A 20,936-nucleotide genomic window follows, 5' to 3' on the forward strand; every position below is an offset into this window, starting at 1 on the left:
GGCTCACTGCAACCTCCGCCTCCCGGGTTCAAATGATTCTCCTGCCTCAGCCTCCCGAGTGGCTGGAATTATAGGCACCTGCCACTACACACAACTAATTTTTGTATGTTTAGTAGAGATGGGGTTTCACCATGTTGGCCAGGCTGGTCTCGATCTCCTGACCTCGTGATCTGCCCGCCTCAGCCTCCCAAAGTGCTCGGATTACAGGTATGAGTCGCTGCGCCCGGCCAAGCCAAAAGCCGCCAGCACCCGTTATTCCCAGGCAGTCTCCCACCAAAGTACTAACCAGACCCAAACCTGCTTAGCTTCTGAGATCAGATGAGATCGGGCGCGTTCAGGGTGGTATGGCCATAGACTGCTTTTTAAAATAGATATGAGGTGTCTCTATGTTGCCCAGGTTGATCTCAAACTTCTGGGCTCAAGCAATCCTCCAGCCTTAGCCTCCCCAAATGCTGGTATTACAGGTGTGAGCTACTGTGCCAAGATTCTGAATCTCTAACAAGCTCCTGGGAGACATCCCAGGCTGTGGGTCCACAAGCCACAAAAGGAGTCCTGACAATGCAGGGGAGAGGCTCACAAAGTCTGGCCCCCAGACTAGCAGCTTCACCTGGGAACTTGTTAGAAAAACAAAGCCCCAGCCCAGCCCAGACCTCATGAATCAGAAACTCTGTGGTGGGGCACGGTCCTGTCTAACAAGCACTTCAGGGGCTTCTGAGACAGCTGGCGTTTCAGAACAACTGCTACAGGAGGTACCAGTTCTCAACCTTGGTGGCCCAAGGAGAAACTGAAAAAGTTCTGATGCCTGGGGTCCCACGCTCAGAAATTCTCATTTAAATGGGCATGAGATGGTGGCAGCGGCTGCTGCTTCTTTTTCTTCTCCTTCTCCTTCTTCTTCTTCTTTGTCCTTCGTTCTTTAAGATAAAGCTCTCCAGGCAACGTGAATGTCTCATCAGTGCTGGATCCTTGAGCTAGAGGGTGCTGGGCCTCCGAGCATTCCGGTGGCCCAGACATCCCCAGGCAGGCCTGATTCCTCTGCATTCTTGCCCGGGCCTCCCAGTGACTGCCTTCTTATATTTGGTTATTTTTCCCTCCCTCCCCAAACACAACAATTCAAAATATTCTCAGCTCCCAGACCATAAACAAAGCGGGAGAGGCAAGCTCCCTGACTGTTTTGTTCCCACTTATGGCCTGATCCAAGGCTGGCCTGATTGGGCCCTTGGGACTGGTCATCTGAGCTGGAGTGGGGTGGGCCTCGCTCTCAGGCTGCCCCAGCTCCACTCCTGGATTCCCAGGATCCCTCAGCTCTAGATGACCCCAGGTATCCCCCAAAGCCACTTCCCCAGGGAAACAGAGGTCAGCAAGTGACTTGTCCCACGACACAGAGGAATGCCCAGAAGGTCCCTCTGATCTGTGGTTTCTAGCCTTGGGGGCAGATGTGTTGGCTCTGGGACTCGGAGAGATGTGTGTTCAATTCCAGGCTCTGCCCCTTACCAACTGTGACCTTAGGCACAGGATTAGCCCCAATTTGAGCCTCATTTTGTCTGTCTGTAAAATGAGGATGGCACTAGAGCCCTGTCGAGGGTGAATGTGAAGGTCAGAGCCTACACAAGATGAGTGCTCATAACTATCACTGTCATTCTGATGACTTCTGCCAGGATGGCAAAACCAGCAAGAATGAGCAAGAGGAGAGGGGCAGGGGGCACAGGAGGTTGTCCATCTGAGTCTCAGGTGCCTGACCTGGGCCCAGGGGCTCATTATGGAGTATGGGAAGGGAAGAGACAGGTCCAGGTTACCAAGGGGAATCCTAGACAGGCCCTGCGGGAGGAGAGAAGCTAATACCCTTGTTGTGCAAGTGGCACCAAGGGTGGAGGTGACACTTGTCACATGGGAACTTGAACCTGGTCTCTAGAGGCATTATCATCCCTCGTGCTTTGATGCTATTTGTAGCCTTTAAGCCTGTTATTCTATACTTGTGTATTGAAAGGCTCGGGCCCAGCACTTTCCTTATTTGACAAATGTGTTGTCCCCTGTGGGTCAGTGGTCGAGAAAACCACTGGGATGACACAGGACACCCCTGGCACTGGCAGAGTTCTACCCTGAGATGACAAATGCTGCAAATACTCTCTCAGTATTGAGAAGTTATATGTCAGGCTAATACGCTGTTAGGCACAAACTACCCTGCCCTCCCGCCTTGGTGTGCTTATTTTCGTGGTGAGCTGGAGGCCACCTTAGAATGTAAAGTTCCCAGGCTCCTTGGAGCTGGATCCAGCAAGTGGTGGCTGGGGAGTGCCAGCCTCCATCTGAGGCCCTGGCCTGTGGCCTGCCCCTCACCCCTCTTCTCCTGCCATTCCAAGCTCTGTCCTCCCACTTGAGCAGCTCTGGTCCATGCAGAGGGACAACCCACCTTCCATTCAGGCTCAACCCCCAAGCACAGCCCCCTTGTCCAGCCTTAAGCCTGGGTACACACCAGTGTGCCTCTCCACCCTCAGCTGAATGAATGGGGGAGAGGCCCACAGGCAGGGACTCTGGGGCCTGGTGTACCCAGGGTTCAATTTAGAAGTTGGAGGGTACTGGCTCATGGTGGTCACATCCCTTGGACCCTGTGGAATGTGTATATGACCTTGTGGGAAGGTGTGCAGCCTCAGGAGGGCCCCTCTGGGAGCCCGTAGACATGGGTTCCTCTGTCTGGGGCCTAAGGGTAGTCCTAGTGTCTTCCGCACAGCACCAATGCAGAGCCGAATGTAGGAAAGGGCTGCTCATGGAAAGACACACAATTTGTGTTATTATTATTATTTTATTTGTTTATTTACTTTGAGACAGAGTTTTGCTCTTGTTGCCCAGGCTGGAGTGCAATGGTGTGATCTCGGCTCGCTGCAACCTCTGCCTCCCGGGTTCAAGTGATTTTCCTGCCTCAGCCTCCCAAGTAGCTGGGGTCATAGGCATGCACCACCGTGCCCAGCTAATTTTGTATTTTTAGTAGAGATGGGGTTTCACCATATTGGCCAGGCTGGTCTCGAACTCCTGACCTCAAGTGATCCACCCGCCTCGGCCTCCCAAAGTGCTGGGATTACAGGCATGAGCCACCTCGTCCAGCCTCGTGTTATTATTGATGGTTGCATGGAAAGCCTCCAAAGCTGGCCCTACATATGGCAGAGAAAAATAGGAACTCACAATCCAGCAGGGTGAAGGCATCGGTATTTACTGAATTCCTACTGTGTGCCAGGCACTGAGCCAAGTGCTCACAGACGCTCTCTCATGGACCTCTCCTAATAGCCTGGGAGGAGGGATCCATTTCATGGATGAGGAAATCGAGGCTCAGAGAGGTGAGCCACTGACGGAGAGCCACACAGTGGAGCTGGGATTTGAATCCAAGTGTATCAGACCCTAAGCTATGAGCCCTGCTCCTTCCCATGGGCCAGAGGAGCAATGAAAGCTAAGAGGAGATGACAGAGCAGCAGAGATAGGGCAGGAAGGAGATCGCCACACAGCCAGGATGAGGGTGAAAGGGATGTCTGGTTTTGGACATGAGCCCTACGACCTCTGTCATTTAGTGTGTGACCTTACTGACAAGATGCAGGACTGCTGCCTGCAGGGACCCCGATTTTCCTTACGGATGGTCTAGGGAAGTGAGAAGGAAAAAAAATCTTCATTTGGGTTATAATAACCTTTTGTGTGAGCCAAATTTTGCCTAAGTCCAGCTGCCTTGGAGCACAGTAATAATTCTGTAATCCACCGGCTGTCACTGCTCATGCTTATGACACACAGACTGAATCTGTTTGTTCAGCCTTCAGGGTTTAATGCCCTGCTGTGTCTATGTGCTCAGTTGATAGCCACCATGCATGACTTGGGACTTCTGAATGGGACCAAGAAGTATCTGACGTGTGATTTCCTGGAAAGCACATAGGAGTTCGGCCCAGATCCAGACTTGGCAGCTAACTTGCTGTGTGACTGTGGACAAATGACTGAACCTTTCTGGGCATCAATTCCCTCAAACATAGAGGGAAGGTGGGCAGGGATGGATTACCCACCCTTGAAGCCTCAACCATGAGAAGCATCCCAGAATGAGATGTATTCAGGTAATAAGGGAGTTTTTCTCTTTTCTTTTTGTTATTTAAAAAATTGATATGTAATAGTAGTAGGTATCACAGTCCATGTGATATTTTGATACCTGTATATGATGTGCTGTGATTAAATCGGGGTAATTGGGATCGCCATCACCTCAAACATTTATCTTTTTCTGACCAGGCATGGTTACTCACACCTGTAATCCCAGCTCTTTGGGAGGCCGAGGCGGGCAGATCACTTGACGTCAGGAGTTTGAGACCAGCCTGGCCAACACAGTCTCTACTAAAAATACAAAAATTAGCCAGGCATGGTGGTGTGAGCCTGTAGTCCCAGCTTCTCTGGAAGCTGAGGCATGAGAATGGCTTGAACCCAGGAGGTGGAGGTTGCAGTGAGCTGAGACTGTGCCACTGCACTCCAGCCTGGGTGACAGAGCAAGACTACATCTCAAAAAATAAAAAATAAAAAACAAAAAATTTTTTAAAAAAAATCTCTTTTCTTTGTGTTGGGAACATTACAATTCTTTTCTTCTAGCTACTTTGAAATATACAATAAATTATTGTGAACTATAGCTTCCTTATTATATATTTTCTCTTTTCAATTCTCATTTATCCAGTTGCTCAATCACGAAGAAGCTGCCAGGTGCAGTGGCTTACACCTGTAATTCCAAAACTCTGGGAGGCTGAGGCGGGGGCGAATCACCTGAAGTCAGGAGTTCAAGACCAGCCTGGCCAACATGGTGAAATGCCATCTCTACTAAAAATACAAAAATTAGCTGGGTGTGGTAGTGGGCACTTTTAATCCTAGCTACTCAGTAGGCTGAGACAGGAGCAGAGGTTACAGTGAGCTGAGATCGTACCAGTGCACTCCAGGCTGGGCAACAAAGAGTGAAACTCTGTCTAAAAAAACAAAAACAAAACAAAAAAGAAGCAGCAGCAGCAGCCGCCTCAGTGAGGTGCTCCAGCATCGTCACCACCTTGGTCACTTGCTCATCTCCTTTTTGAACAAAAGCAGCCCCAGATCAGAGCCGTTGAGCACCTGCAGCCAGCAAGGTTCGCTGGTTTTCATTGTCTGCATTTTTAAGGCATCTTCTATTTATAGAAAGGATTGTGATCTTGCCTTTGTAGCAGCAATGAAAGCTTTACTTTTTGGCAAAATGTGTGCAAGTTGTTTAGAAGTGAGTCTGTTTGAAGAAAAACAAATTAAATGAATAATGATTTAGGAGGTGGGTTTGTTTCCTAGGGCTGCTGTGATCAAGTGCCACAAACCTGGTGGCTTAAAACAACAGAAATATGTTCTCACACAGTCCAGAGGCTGGAGTCCTAAGTCAAAGTGGTAGATCCCTCTGAGGCTCCTGGTGGAAGCCTTCTTTGCCTCTTCCTAGCATCTGGTGGCCTCTCTCAGTCCTTGGTGCTCCTTGGCTTGCAGCTGCGTCACTCCACTCCTGGCCTCTGTCATCACGTAGCCATCTTCCTCTGTGTCCCTGTGTCCAAATTTTCCTCTTCTTATAAGGACTCTAGTATATTGCATTAGGACCCTCCCTAATGACCTCATCTTAACTTGATTACATCTGCAAGGACACTATCTCCAAATAAGGTCACATTCGCAGGTAGCAGGAGTTAGGACTTCAACATCTCTTTTGGAGGAGACACAATGTGGCCCATAACAGATGGGTTGCAGCAAACGGAAAATTTATGCAGGAAGACCTGACAGCTAAAAGTCTGGGGAGTGCCGCCCAGGCCAATCTCTTGGGAGAGGGACTCCAGCCCTGTGCAGGGTGGCTGGGGGCACCTTGGACAATCCCGATGTCTCTCCCTGAGTCATGGTTCCCTGGGGTTTTCAAACTGGGTTCCGTAGAGTCCCAAGGAGATCTGGGGAGATCCAGATCTCCAGATAGCCAACATCACCTCCACTTTGCTCCAACCACTATAGGGGCAGTGGCAAAATAGTTTGTTTGACTAAAAGGCACCCAAATAATTTTAAAGATAAAAACACTTTAAAATCATCAGGTTAGGCTAGACATGGTGGCTCACACCTGTAATCCTAGTACTTTGGGAGACTGAGGCAGGTGGATCACCCGAGGTCAGGAGTTCAAGACCAGCTTGGCAAACATGGTGAAACACCGCCTCCACTAAAAATATAAAACTTAGCTGGGTGAAGTGGCGTGTGCCTGTGATCCCAGCTAATCGGGAGGCTGAGGCACGAGAAACACTTAAAGTCGGGAGGCAGAGGTTGCAGTGAGCCAAGATCTAGCCACTCCACTCCAGCCTGGGTGACAAAGCGAGACTCTGTCTCGAAAAAAAAAAAAAAAAAAAAGTAGGTTAGAGGATCTGTGTCTCCTCCCAGCCCCAAACATTCTGATTTTAATGTACCCTCCTGCTCTGGCTAGGAAGAAAGGACCAGGGCTGCTGCTTACTTTTCTCTGGGAAGAAAGTGTCTATTTGCCTATTTACACAGATTTCCCCCTCAGGAAGGTTCCCCGTCTCAGCTGCAGACAGAGCAGGAGAACTCAGCTTGGGCAGTGTCACCTTTTGCTCCCAGGCTCTCGCCACTCTGGGGACCTTTCAGTTCCTCTGACTCGCAGCTGCCTCCCTTCTGACCACAGGGAGCTTGCTCACCCTGTTCCCTCTGCTGGGAACATTCTGACGTCCTTTACTTGGCAGGTTTCTGTGCATCCTTTGGTCCTGTCCTTGGGGAAGTCTTCCTTGGTACTCCCTATGTGAGTGAGACCCCACCCCATCCTGTTTCATAATCTATAGAACCGTGGTTCATCCTGGGGTCCACATCAGACTTATCTTAGGAGCTTCTTAAAGAGATGCCCAGTCTCACCCCCCGAGACAGATTCATGTGGTGTGGTGTGAGGCCCAAGAGTCTGCCTTTAAGAAACTCCCCAGCTCACTCTCATATGCAGCCAAGGTTGAGAATCACTAAGAATTATAATGATCCAGGCCAAGTGCAGTGGCTCACGCCTGTAAACCCAGCTCTTTGAGAGGTCAAGGCGAACAGATCACCTGAGGTCAGGAGTTCGAGACCAGCCTGACTAACATGGTGAAATCCTGTCTCTACTAAAAATACAAAAATTAGCCAGGGGTAGTGGCAGGCACCTGTAATCTGTAATCCCAGCTACTCAGGAGGCTGAGGTACCAGAATTGCTTGAACTCAGGAGGTGGAGGTTGCAGTGAGCTGAGATCGAGCTATTGCATTCCAGCCTGGGCAACAGAGCGAGACTTCATCTCAAAAAAAACAAAACAAAACAAAAATAATAATAATGATCCAAAGAACTGTCTATCCACAATTTCCATATTCAAAAAGTTTTGAAAAATAAAACAAAACAAAAACCCAAATTTGGTGGCAAAACTTGAAATTTTGTGAAACTATTTAGAAACAATTTAGCTCATATACTGTGGTTCTTTTTCTTTCTTTCCTTCCTTCCTTCCTTCCTTCCTTCCTTCCTTCCTTTGTTCCTTTCTTTCTTCTTCTTCTTTTTTTTTTTTTTTTAGAGATGGGGTCTCGCTATGTTGCCCTGGCTGGTTTTGAACTCCTGGGCTCAAGCGATCCTCCTGCCTTGGCCTCCCAAAGGGTTGGAATTACAGGCTTGAGCTACCATGTCCAGCCCACCTACTGTGAGTAGTCATAGATTTCGCTGTAGAAATATCAATGTGATTGATTATGGGAGGTAACTCCACACCCCACCGGGGTGACGTGTAGCACTTATGGAACATGCTCCGAGTCGTCTTTCTGATAGCCAGACACATTTGGACTCAGGAACTTGGAAAGGGAGCTGTGGACTCTGGACTATAGTTGATGATGGCTGACATTTCTAGACCGTATCCACGTGCTGGGCTGGAGAGAAGTACTTTATGGGCTGTCTTCTTAAATCCTCATTACGTGGGAAGAAGGCATAATTTCCAAACCCATTTCACAGAGGAGGAAATCAAACCTCAGAGAGAGAAGTAACCAGCCCAAGGTCTGACACCTGGAAAGTAGGAAGGACGGCATTCCACCCAGGCAGGCCCCAAAGCCCCTTCATTTCACAGCCTTTGTCCTTAAGTGGAAACGTCATTTGAGGGATGGTGACTGTGGCATCTGTGTGCGCTGCTAGTCGGGGTGAAGACCAGGTCTGCATGGCTGACGGTCGGCTCCTGGGACCCAGCAGGGTGCCTGGTGTGTGCTGGGGGCTCAGAGTTCCCTTGGACCAGGCTGGCAAAGCCGGCGCGCTTGTCCCCTTTCCTCGGAGACCTGCCTTTGGCCGGGTGCCATGTGCCTTGGCCATCCTTCAAGCCCGAGGGACAGATTTAGTGCCTTTAATCCTTCTCTTCAGTCAAGCCCCTGCTTGTCACCGGCCTGCCTGAGACCGTTGAAGTAGCCCTTCTAGTGAGGCCTGTCTCTCCAGGCTCAAAAGCCTGAGCTCTATCCATAGAAAGGAGCCGAGCAAAGGCAGCTCAGTCTGGGTCTGTGGAGGGGGTGATGGACTGGGAATCCACCTGGCCGTTTTGTTCTTACTAGCTGGGTGACCAAGTGGCAGATTGGGAAGTGGACGTAATACTTGATGCTCTTGGTGTCAAAAGCAGAACCTTTCCCCTGCCGTGGGGACCAGAGACCATGTCGAGGGAGGCCCACCGTTGACGACAGACTCATAAGGAGCCCCCTCAGGCTGGCAGCAGACCCAGCCAACTGAACCAAGCCCAGACAGCCAACCTGCAGAACTGACAGCCAAATAAATCTTTATTGTTGAAGCCCCTTAGTTTCTGGATAGCTTGTTACACAGATTAAGCTAACGAACACCTTCCACACCAATCCTCTCTGGGCTGGTGAGGAGTAAATAAGATTACGCTTTGGACAGTGCCTGGCACAGAGGATGCCCAATAAATGCTGATATTCTCCTGTTTCTGTGTCAAAATACTTGTTATTGATCCAAAGAAAAGGAAGGAAGCCTCTCCTCATGGTGATTTTTACCGCTATTACATTTCACCTGGGACTGGTTCCCTTCTCCTTGCCTTGGTTAAGGGAGAGGCTCCTGTTGGTGATTTGGGGTTAGATGTGCTTCAGGAAAGCCTTCCCTGACCAGGGTGTTAGACCTTGGGGAATTCACAAGAACACCCAGGAAAACATGTGTTAAAAGGGACAAGAATTCCAACTTTGAAGGAGTCAGCCTCAGAAGAGGAACTCATAAAAAAGCCCTAAGAGGAATGGCAGGAGGCTGAAGGAAACCAGAAGACGGGGTGTCATGGAAGCCAAAAGAAGAGTGTGGGAATCAGTGCAAGAGGATTAACAGGTGACATGGATGTGCCTACCTGGAGATCAGCCCTCGCTGGCCCTATCTAGATGGGATTCCATGGAGTGGAGGGGCTGGAAGTGGCTCAAGGAGGAAGTCACATGTGCATGTGAAGGTCTGATGCGCACACATATTATGTTCTCAAATAATCTCTTACGTGTGTATTTCTTCAGCTTCCATCCAGGAGTGCCTTCTGTGCTAGGGACTAGAAGTAAACAGGACAGTCTGCACATTTCTCTAAGAGATGTGAGGCGCATCAGGAAACACGAAGACGAAGGACGAATGAATAAATGACAGATGATAAGTGAAGTCTCACTAGGGACCCCACCAAGGGACTCCAGCACAGAGAGTAGGGCAGCCCCAGTGGCACGTCCGAGCTGTGTGATCTTGGGCAAACAACCTCACTGCGTGGGCCTCTGTGTCGTCACCTGGACTGCGGAGCTGGGACAGCGTCCAGCACTTTGGGCTCTTTGGTAAGGAGGAGCGGTGAGACCCCACAGAGGGACAATACTGTGGGTGTGAGCCGCTCCCCTTGGCCAGCAAAGCCTCCAGGGAGCTCTGCACTTCACCTTTTTTTTTATTTTTATAAAACATGTCTGGGTGGGCATGGTGGCTCACACCCTGTAATCTCAGCACTTTGGAAGGCCGAGGCGGGCGGATCATGAGGTCAGGAGTTCGAGACCAGCCTGACCAACATGGTGAAATCCCGTCTCCCCTAAAATACAAAAATTAGCCGGGCTTGTTGGCAGGCGCGTGTAATCTCAGCTACTCAGGAGGCTGAGGCAGGAGAATCGCTTGAACCCGGGAGGCAGAGGTTGCAGTGAGCCGAGATTGCGCCACTGCACTCCAGCCTGTGCGACAGAACAAGACTTCGTCTCCAACAAACAAACAAACAAACAAACAAACAAACAAAAAACATGTCTGACTGGGTGGATGCCTGAGTTTTTGTTTCTTTTTAGAAGGAAAAAGGAAGTGAGGAAAGTCTTATATGGGTGAGGGGGGAGGCGGGAGGAAGGAGGCGGGGGGTAATGGTAGCAGCAATGTTATCTTTGTTTGCCATCAGTTCATTTAATCCTCACACTAGCCTAATGAGACAAGTGCTATTATTAGCCCCACTTTGCCAACAAGGAAATAATCTACCTGGGAGTGGGTCAGAGGCAGGACTGGAATCCTGGCTGCCTGACTCCAGAGGAGGCACAGAGTTGGTGCCTCTCTGTGCAGACGGCGCCAAGGATTAGGAGCTCACAGCCCTGGGTTGGGGCCTAGAACTGCTGCAGACTTACTGTGGGACCCCTTCTTCAGGCCCCAGTTATTCCTTCTGTGCAACAAAGAGTTGAGCCCTACCTTCTCGAATTGTCTAGGGGCCACCCACCTAATTATTTTGTATTTTTAGTAGAGCCAAGATTTCATCATGTTGGCCAGGCTGGTCTCGAACTCCTAACCTCAGGTGATCCTCCCACCTCGGCCTCCCACAATGCTGGGATTACAGGCATGAGCCACCATGCCTGGCTGCTTCCTATTCCTTCTTAGGGCTTCAAGGCACCAGGTGGTCAGTCCCAACTCAGTCTCTCCCCCAAGGCCCCTTCCACCCTTGGAGACTGTCTTAATAGGAGTCCAAGACCCTAGTCCTGACTTGGGTCCCACCTCCCTGCCAGCAAAACTGGCCTGTCCTGTGTTCCAGGCTCAGGGCCACTGCTGGGCCAGGGCTCCCTGCCGTGGTCATTTCTAGTTAGGGGTCAGGAAGGGCGTGGTCATGAGAGTGTGGCTCCTGGGAGTCCCATTAGGCCATATCCCGGGTGCTTGGGCTTCCTCTGTGAAATGACATCCTGGCCAGGACTCCAGCTCACAGGGCTCAGCACTTGTTTCTTGGGCTCTCCCCTTCCTCCAGCCCTTTTGGAGATGATCACTGCAAAGGTTGATGGGTGGGCTCTCAGGCCTGGGGCTAGTGGCTAGGAACAGCTTGATGCTTTGAGCAGGCACCAGCCAGCCTCCCAGTGGCTCCCTGGAATCTTGTGGGAAAAGCACCTGTGTGAGCATAGAATGTGCCATGGAAGATTCCAGCTGTGGCTGGGAGAGCTGAGGGCCTGTACAACTCAGTCATTGCCTTGGGTCAGGGGTGGAGCTGACTTCTGAACCGGGCCAGGCTGACCCCTGTCTCAGGAAAGCTAAGGCTTAGTGGGCATGGGGGCCTTGCCCAAGACCACACACAGGTGAGAGGAGGGGAGGGGAGGAGGGGTTCATCAGCGTGGTCCTTTCCAGGTGCAGCAGCAGCGCTGACATTGCCACCCCAGAGCTTGGAACCAGGGAGAAGGCTGTTCCCTCTTCCCACAGTGCTGTTCCCACAGGCCCCATGGGCAATCTCCGCCTCATGCTGGCAGCTCCCAGGGCTGTCTCCCACCCTCCCCACCCAGTCCTCCCCCACCCCCTCTCTACCTCCCAGGGTCTTTCCTGAAGATCTCCATGGCTGTTTCTTCAGGCTCTGTGGGGACTTTCTGCATCCCCTCCCCAGGGCAACGTTCACACCAGAGCTGTGCTTGCCGGTGTTGATGCGTGTCACCCTCAGGACAACTCCATAAGTGCAGGCTCTATCCTCCCTCTGTAAAATGCAGTCACCATGCCCCCTGCCACGGGGCCATTGGACCTCCCATGGTCCATCTGGGTCCGTGCGTGGAAAGAGCCTGAAGCAGACCTCATGCCCGGCCAGGGCCCAACACGTGTGGGCACTGCCACTGTGACTGCTAAGGTCCCAGTTGCACAGACAGGGAATGGGCTCCAGGGGCAGAGGACATAGCTCATCAGAACAGAGCAGGCGGGGCGCAGCAGGGGTGTTCTGACTCCCAAGTCCACCAGGACCATGCTGTTAACCTTTCCACGATTTGGCTTTCACCTACCTGCTGCATTCAGTGGATGTTGGCCCAGTGGCGTGGGAATCCAAAACTGACATATTGCACGCTTGATTTAGGGTAGACAGAACTTTCCATCTGTGCTATGAAGTGCTGAAGTGGATTGCCAAAAGGGACTTCCTTCCTGGGTGGCTTTCTCCCAAAAGAAATGGCCCGACAAGCCTCAGCCTCCAGAGCTGTCTCTGAGTCTCCCCTCTGTGTCCACAGCCCTGCACCAGCCTCCTCCGTGGTCTCCTGGTCTCCATGTCACTCCTCTGGTACTCTTAGCTTCTCTAAGATGCTTCTGCCCTTACCCCTAGAATCTTCAGCAGCTCCTCATTGCCTGGGGAACAGAGAACAGTCTCTCTTCCAGCACTCTGGTGGCCTTCAGATCTGGCCCCGCCCTCCTTTCCAGCTCTCCTCCTCCTTCTTCTTGCCCACATGTGCCTAGTGCTCTGCCCTCCTTGTCCTGCTCCCTCTGTGCCCCACCTGACACTTTCTCCAACCTTCATCCAAATCCCCTCCATGCTGCAAGCGCCAAGCACCACCCCTCTCGGTGAAGCCTTGCTGTATCTCCCCGCCCAGCAGAACTTCTCACACACCATGTTCTGCCCATCCTGCCCTTGCAGCCTTTCCAATTACAGAGGTTTGAGACTTGGACAAGCCAGGAGTGGGAAGTCATTCCACCCCTCTGATTTTCTATTGCCCCGTCTGGAGAATGGGATTGAGGCCACCAGCTGTTCCCCAGACCTGCTGGAAGGCCCAGATACCAAAGAGCCTCACCATCTCCAAGTTCCAGAAATGCACTATGGCCACCCCGGCCTTGTCTTCCCAGTGGCCACCCCGTTTCCTCCTGGCCAAGATAACTCTTATTTAGGGGGAGGGGGCAATAGGTACCACCACAGGGGACCTATCTGTACCAGTACCAGCCATCCCATTTTCTGTGGCCAACAACAAGCTTGTGGTGGGCGTGTGACTAGGTTCTGGCCAATGAGACGTAAGAGAAAGTCTACGTGGGGCCTTTTGGGAAAGATTTCCCATCTGGAGAAAAGAGAGATTCCTCTTTGTGCAGGGAGAGGCATCCATTTCCCCACTTCTCCCAGCTCCAGGGTTGACTGGTGAGAAAGTTATGTGCATGTGTGTCTGCATGAATGACTGTGTGTATATGTGTGTGCCTGTGTGTGTATGTGTCTGTGTGTGTGTGGGGGGGTGCGGGGGCAGGGAGAGCAAGGGGGAGATTGAAGGGGCTGAGATCAAAGGAGGCAGGGGCTGGATGGCATAGCCTCTCAGGCCATAGCCGGGACCTTAGATTTTATTCATTGTACCCTCAACCCCTTTTTATAAAAATGTCCTAAAATATAGAAAAAATTTAAAGACTATAGAATAAGCACTTATATATACCCAATCTAGATTCCACCACTGTTCATATTTTGGTGCATTGCCCCTTTTTTGCCTAGCCCTTAAAGGTAACTTGCAGACTTCGTGCCTCCTACTTCTACATATTATTCATGTGTCTTTTAAAGGCAAGGCAAGGTTGTTCCTCTATCTAAGCACAATACAGTTATTACCAGAGAAAATCAAATTCAAATACCTCTGTAATACTCAACCCATATTGAAATCACAAAATGTTTCAGTTAGCTGGTGGACTGACTGACTTCCTTCCTTCCTTCCTTCCTTCCTTCCTTCCTTCCTTCCTTCCTTCCTTCCTTCCTCCCCTCCTCCTTCCCTCCCTTCTTTCCTTCCTTTCTCCCTCCCTCCGTTCCTTCCTTCCCTTCCTTCCTTCCCTCCCTCCCTCCCTCCTTCCTTCCTTCCTTCCTTCCTTCCTTCCTTCCTTCCTTCCTTCCTTCCTTCCTTCCTTCTTCACTCCCTTCATTTCTTTCCTAGGATCTAGTGAAAATTTACATGTTGCACTTGATTGCTATGTCACTTTAAATTCTTTTAAATTCAGACAGTCTCCCACTCATTATCCTTGACATTGACTTTTTATTATTTTATTTTATTTTAAGACAGGGTCTCACTCTGTCGCCCAGGCTGGAGTGCAGTGCTGCGATCACAGCTCACTGCAGCATCACACTTCTAGACTCAAGCGATCCTCCTGCCTTAGCCTCTTAGGAAGCTGGGGCTACAGGTGTGCACCATCATGCTTGGGTAATTTTTTTTGTTTGTTTGTTTTGTTTTGAGACAGAGTCTCACTCTGTTGCCCAGGATGGAGTGCAGTGGCACAATGTCAGCTCACTGCAACCTCCACCTCTGGGGTTCAAGAGATTCTCCTGTCTCAGTCTCCTAAGTAGCTAGCATTACAGGCGCTTGCCACCATGCCTGGCTAATTTGTGTATTTTTAGTAGAGACGGGGTTTCACCATGTTGGCCAGGCTGCATGGGGCCTTTGGGAAACACAGCAAGACCCTTGTCTCAAAAAAATAAAAAAGATCTGGGCTCAAGCGATCCTCTTGCCTCAGCCGCCAATGAACCACTGCACCTAGCCCTAACATAGACTTAAAAAGCTTATGTATTTGATAATTTTTTTTAAATATTGAGATATGCCAGACATATAGGGAACAAATCTTAAACGTGCAGCTTGGGAATTTGTACATGTGTAATCACCCAGATCAAGATACAGAACATTTCCAGCTTCCCAGAAGGTCCTTCTGGCTCCTGCCAGGCAATCCCTACCCCCGCCCGAGGCACCCACAGATCCTCATTTCTATCAGCACAGATTGGTTTAGGCTGTCCTAGAACTTCATGGAAATGGAACATGCAGTGTGTACGCTGTGTCCAAGGCCTCTTTTGCTCAGCACAAAATGAGCACTTCTCCACGTTATGGAGTGTGTCCTGCAGCTTTTTGAGCTGAACCGTAGGCACTCTGTAGATGAAGCGTGGTTTACCCATTCTCCCATTGAGGGCCATTTGGGGTGTGTTTGGCAACTGTGACTCTAATGAAGAGTCCAGGACAGTTGTGGTATCTGATGGTTTCCTTACAGTAACATTTAATGGGTTCCGCCTCCCTGACTTTATATAAAGAGAAATGCCTTGAATAAGTTGAGCCCAAGTGGGGCTGTGTCTTCCTTATATCTCCTGCCACCAAGGGGCCCAAAATGTCAGGTGGTCCCAGTGATTTCAGATCGGTTGGGTGGTGACCCCCAGATCTCTCCACTCTAAAGGTAAGCTTTCATTTTTATGTCAGGGTCAGTGGAGGGTTTCAAGCAGCCGAGACATGATCTGATTTATCATTTGTAGAGACCCTGCTGAGCTCCATTTGCAGAATGGATTGTAAGGCTCGGGGCAAGGACAGGCGCAGGAAGACCTGTGAGGAGCCTACTGCACCAGTCCCAGCAGGCGATGATGGTGCCACAGTGAAGTGGCTGGATTCTGAGTAGTGTGGTGCTACCCCTAGCACCCGCATACAGAAGGTGCTCAATCAATGTTAGTTGGCCTGAGCTGAGCTTCCAGAGGATGGAGATCATGGCCAGTTCGGCTTTGTGTGCCTAGCCTGGGGCCTGGCAGAGAAGATGTGCTGGTCCTACTTGGGTGTGCTTGCACTCGGGGAAACCTTGGCTTATCAGGTTTGACGCCAAGATGCAGAAACAGAACAACTGGTTACCAGGCAGGGCCTTGCAGCAGCTTCTGATTAGGTACATGCTCAACCCCTCCTTCCTGAACGCTATGAATCACCAGGGAGGCCCTGTGTCTCTCCTCTGCCTTCAGGGAGCACTATGCACGTCACCCCAGAGTGACAAACAATGTCTGCCTCTTGGGAACACAAAGTTCCCAGCTTGGCGCTGGAACAGAGCACTCTTTCCCCTGCCTAGGGCTCAGGCTCACACTTCCCCACCTTTGTCTGGGAGGTGAGGATCAGGCCTCTGCAGCCCTGTGTGTGATCTTTACTTGGCCGGCCATCCTCTAGCAACCTGGGGCAGCCTCTGCCTGAAATCCTGCTGGCCCCAAGGGACATGGTTGGCGCTCAGGTTGTTCTTATCAGTTACCTATCACTGTGTAACAAATTGCCCCAAACAGAGAGACTCAAAACCATAACTCTTTGTTATATTCTGTGGCCGGGAATTTGGGAGTGGCTTGGCTGGGTGTTTCTGCTTGGGGGTATGAGGAGGTCTCTCATGGGTCACTGTCAAGTGTCAGCGGGAGCTGCTGCCATTGGGAGGCTTGCTTGGGGCTGGAGGCTCTGCTCTCCAGGCAGCTCACTCACAAAACTGGGAGTGGGTGCTGGCTCTTCGTGGGAGGACTCAGTTCCTCTGCACAGGGTGCCGGACCTGTGGCTTCCCCTAAAGGAAGTGGTTCCAGAGAGTGGGGCAGAAGCTGCAATGCCTATATGACTTAACCTCGCAAGTCACATACCATCATTTCTGCAATATCCTATGGGTCACACAGGTCAGTCCCCTTCAGTGTGGGAGGGGCCTACAGAGGGTGTGGCTGTCAGGAGGTGAGAATACCCAGGACCCAGCTTGCAGGCGCACAGGCATCAGATGGCGAAGAACAGGAAAGAGCCAGCCCTCTAGCCTCCTTGCCCATTCTGCAGGCATCCTGTGTGCCAGGCACCATGCTAGGCCTTGGGCATCCAGTGGTGAAGCGAGCAGGCCTGGCCTCGTGGAGTTTCCAGTTAAGCCCAGAACTCTCTCCATGCAGAGGATTCATTCAGTGAACAGAGCCCTGTGCACCGCGCAAGGATGAACGCAGCCACCAAAGCCCGAAGAAGCCCCTTTAGCGAGAGTACTGCGCACAGCCGAGTCTCAAATTCACAGCCAGAGGTGCCAGGAAAGCTGGGCTGAAGGGCAGCAGGACCTCAGAGAACAGAGAAAGCTGGATCAGAGGGAGTCAAACACACATTCCTTCCCTGAGGGAATCAAGGAAGGCCCAGGAGGAGGTGGCATTTGAGCTGGTTTTGACGTCCAGGAGAATTCAGGCAAGTAGGGGACAGTGTCACATGGAGGATTAGGGCCTCTGACCTCACGGGGTTAAAGTTATGATGCTGAGTCTAGAGATGACCTTGAGATAAATACCAATAGTAAAGGTAGCTTCATCCAGCCAAGCAATTTCCACACATCATCTTACTGCTGCGGGCCCATCATACACCCATTTAGCAGATGAGGAAACAAGGCTCACAGCTCAAAGCACTGGTCAAGGTCACAGAGCCAGGCCAAGCTAGGGCCAGGCCTATTCTCAGGCCTTGTGAGTGGGGACCCGGAGCCCAGATGCAGGTGTGGCAGCTCTCAGCCCAGCTCCCAGAAAGTGCCAGGCTTCTGGTGCTGAATGGGCCTCTCCTCTCCCCAGGCAGCAGACACCCCAGACCAGGGTTTCACAACAGCGGGAGGAGGTGGGTGGACTCATGTGTGGGTCAGCTTCCGTGTTCAAGGTCAGCCATGTGACTGATTAGTGGGGCCTGTGAGTTGCACGGGAAGGGATTTGCAGGGATTGCTATGGAGTGAAGTGTATTTAGGCCTGACCTCTTTCCACGGGGGGAGCTACAGAGGCCTGGCCTACTAGTGGGCTAATGAGCTCTGGGACCCCAAGTCTCAGGCTCGCCACACAGACCCCCACCCTCAGTCTGCCTCAAAAGTTAGTGATGACCTCAGTTGTTTCCACTGCTGGAGGAGTGTCTCAGCGCACCAGGCATTGCACGGAGGGCTTTATGTGCATGTATGGCTGCCTTGAATCCTCTCAACACTCCGTGCAGGGGTTGTTTCCCCACTTCACAGATGAGGAAACTGAGGCTTGGCAAGGTTAAGCAGTTGCCTGAAGGCACGTGCAACCCCGAAGCAAGCCCTGTCAAAATACACCTCCAAAACAGTACTTATCCCCCTTATCTCTCGCCTGGACAGCTAGAGAAATGAGGACTACTGATGCTGAGCAGGTCAAATTTTAACAAATCTGTATCGTGGATCAGTTGAACGTAGACCTACCAGGCCAGGAGTGGCGGCTCATGCCTGTAATCCTAGCACTTTGGGAGGCCGAGGTGGGTGGATCACCTGAGGTCAAGGGTTCGAGACTGGCCTGGCCAACATGGTGAAACCCCATCTCTACTAAAAATACAAAAATTAGCCAGGTATGGTGGCAGGTGCCTGTAATCCGAGCTACTTGGGAGGCTGAGGCATGGGAATCTCTTGAACCCGGGAGACGGAGGTTGCAGGGAGCTGAGATTGTGCCACTGCACTCCAGCCTGGGTGACAGAGTGAGACTCTGTCTCAAAAGAAAAACAAAAGCATACACCAACCTACGCCTCCATGTCTTCACCAAAGCTAACCACTGTCTTAAACGTGATGCTTCTTGTTCAAAGTATGTTTTTATTCTTTTACTATTAATACATATACATGTATTGACAAATAATAGATACCAAATGTGTGTTTTTTAAATCTTCATGTAAAGTGGATCACACTGAATGCCTTCTTCTGGAACTTGCCTTTCTCCTTCCATCGTGTTTCTGAGGCTCATGATGCCAGCACGTGTAGCTGCCGTTCATGCATTTTCACTGCTGTATAGTACTTCATGCAAGGTTGCAACCCCTTTTATTGTTCCTGTGTTTGACTTCCTCTGATCCAGTGGCATGATTTGGGGTCCTGTGTTACAGGTGGGAAAACTGGGGCTCAGAGAAGTTAAGAAGGCTGTGTGGGGTCAGCCAGCTTCTCAAGGGCATAAAAAACTCTGTTGAGCTCCACAGGATGTGGTTCCCAGGCTCCTTCATATTCAATGATGTGATCAAAAATGGGAACAGATATTCAGTTGGCCTAGCCCTGGGGCCACCTCAGTCCTCAGAGGGTGGCCAGGAAGGGGGGCTTGACCTGGCATCCACTGGGCAGGTGGCCCAGTGGTCAGAAACCAGTCCCAGCCCCAAATCCATCCATGGCCTCATTTCACCCTAGAGGTAGCTTGGGGACGCAGCATGCAGGCCACAGGGTGGATACTGGCTCCGTAAGACACCTCCTGTCAGGATGCCGAATAGGAGAGTCCTGAGCTGGATGCTACTCCAAGACTCTAAGCCTCAGTTTCCTGACTGGTACCACGGGGATCAGCACCATACCTGCCCAGAGGAAGGCTGGAACACTGTTCAGGGCATTGAGGTGCCTCTGTCCCAGCTTTGTCTGTTTTTATTCATTTGCTCATTCAACAAGCATGCACTGGACATCTGTTAGGGGCAAGTGCTACCCAGGGCTCTGGGGGGCTGAGAGTGACTGATGATTAGGAGCTAGAATGGGGCAGCAGATGAGCTCTCATCACAGAGAGGGTGCTGGCTGTGTGACCCTAGGCCCCTCTGCTCCCTCCATACCTCTGTTTCCTCCCTTGTGGGATGTGCTTTGGGAGGTGCCTAGACCCTCACCTGGCTATAGGAAGTAGGGCTGTGTCTTTCCTCCTGGGTCTCCAGGCAGAGAGAAGGCTACAAAGCCACTGGTGAGCATCTTGGAGCCTGAAGCCGCCGGCTGCCAGCCCTGTCCCCAGGGTGGGCGGGCCCTGGTAGGTGGCCGTGGACATAGTTGGGCAGTCAGCTCATGCCCCAGACATGCAGGCATGTCACTGCAAGGACAGCCGGAGGAAAACCCCTCCTCCTGCTGTCTCTGCCACCCTCCTCTCTCCTCCTCCCTCCCACTCCCCGGGGAGAGGCAGCTGCTTCTCCCAGAATTTCCACAGCCTTCCCCGGCTGCCCACCCTGCAAAGACCATCAATCCTTGGCGGCTACACAGGTCCTGCCCGTCCTGGCAGGGGCAGCTGCTGCCAGGGGAGCCTGCCCACCCTCACGTCGCTCAGGCACCAGCTTGACACAAACACAGACTGGACAGGAAGAGCCAATTCAGGTCACCCTCAGAAACAGCTCAGGGCTCAGGCAGCCCAGGCCCTGCTGGGAAGCCTCATCGGGGTGTCGCTGAGTGTCAAGGCCCCCACTCCACCCCTGTGGTTTATCTGTTTCAGAAAGACCCTGTACAATCAGGGACAAAAGTGAGGTGATTTGGGCTGAACAGAGGCCCTACCCCAGCTGGAGAGATGGCAGGTCTATTCAAGAGCCTGGGAATCGGGTCAGACAGCTTGGGTGTTGACATCGGTGCTGCCACCACTTGGGCTGTGTGACTTGGGCAGGTTGCCTGCTCTGTCTGAGCCCATGGCTTTCTCTTCTGTCCAGAGTGGACCGCTTGCATAGGGGTGTGGGATTCCATGGGACATGGAGGGGGCAGCACCCTGCAGAGGGGCTGGCAGTGAGGTCAGGAAACAGTTTAGGGGCAGGGTGGGGGGTACGTCACATGACTCCAGGGTGAACGCTGACAGCAAGGGAAGGGGGACTGGTAAGTGCCAGAGTGTGGAGGTGTGGGGGCAGGTGGCAAAGGGAGAGAGCCAGAGAGACAGGGGGAGAGAGAGAGAGAGAGAGAGAGAGAGAAAAGGCAGGAGAGCCTAGAGAGACAACCAGTGAGGCAGCGAGGGAGGGGGACCTTCTGCCTGTGGGTGGGGCACACAGAACCTTCCTGAAAGAAAGGCTCTTGAGCTGAGCCTGGAGGACTCCATAGAAGGGTTGGGTTTTGGGCTGGGGAGAGGGCACATTGAGAAGTTGATTGTGACTGAGGACAGGAGGGAGACACATCCCCCAAGCTGGTGCTTGTTGACGCCAGCAGGCAGGCCACTTCTGGAGGGCCCTGAGGACAGTCCCACTGTCCTGCCCCAGCCATGGCCCTCCATGGGATGGAAAATCATGGATGCAGAGAGACAGATGGAGGAACTGAGGCACAT

At 51.7% G+C, this 20,936-nt stretch overlaps 1 pseudogene; it reads right to left on the reverse strand.

Moving 5' to 3' along the window:
* Positions 1–237: 237 nt before the first annotated feature.
* LOC112619895 lies at positions 238–356 on the reverse strand (annotated as a pseudogene).
* Between the last annotated feature and the right edge of the window lie 20,580 nt (positions 357–20,936).

Source organism: Theropithecus gelada, chromosome 2 (genome assembly GCF_003255815.1).
Source record: "Theropithecus gelada isolate Dixy chromosome 2, Tgel_1.0, whole genome shotgun sequence".
NCBI lineage: Eukaryota > Metazoa > Chordata > Mammalia > Primates > Cercopithecidae > Theropithecus > Theropithecus gelada.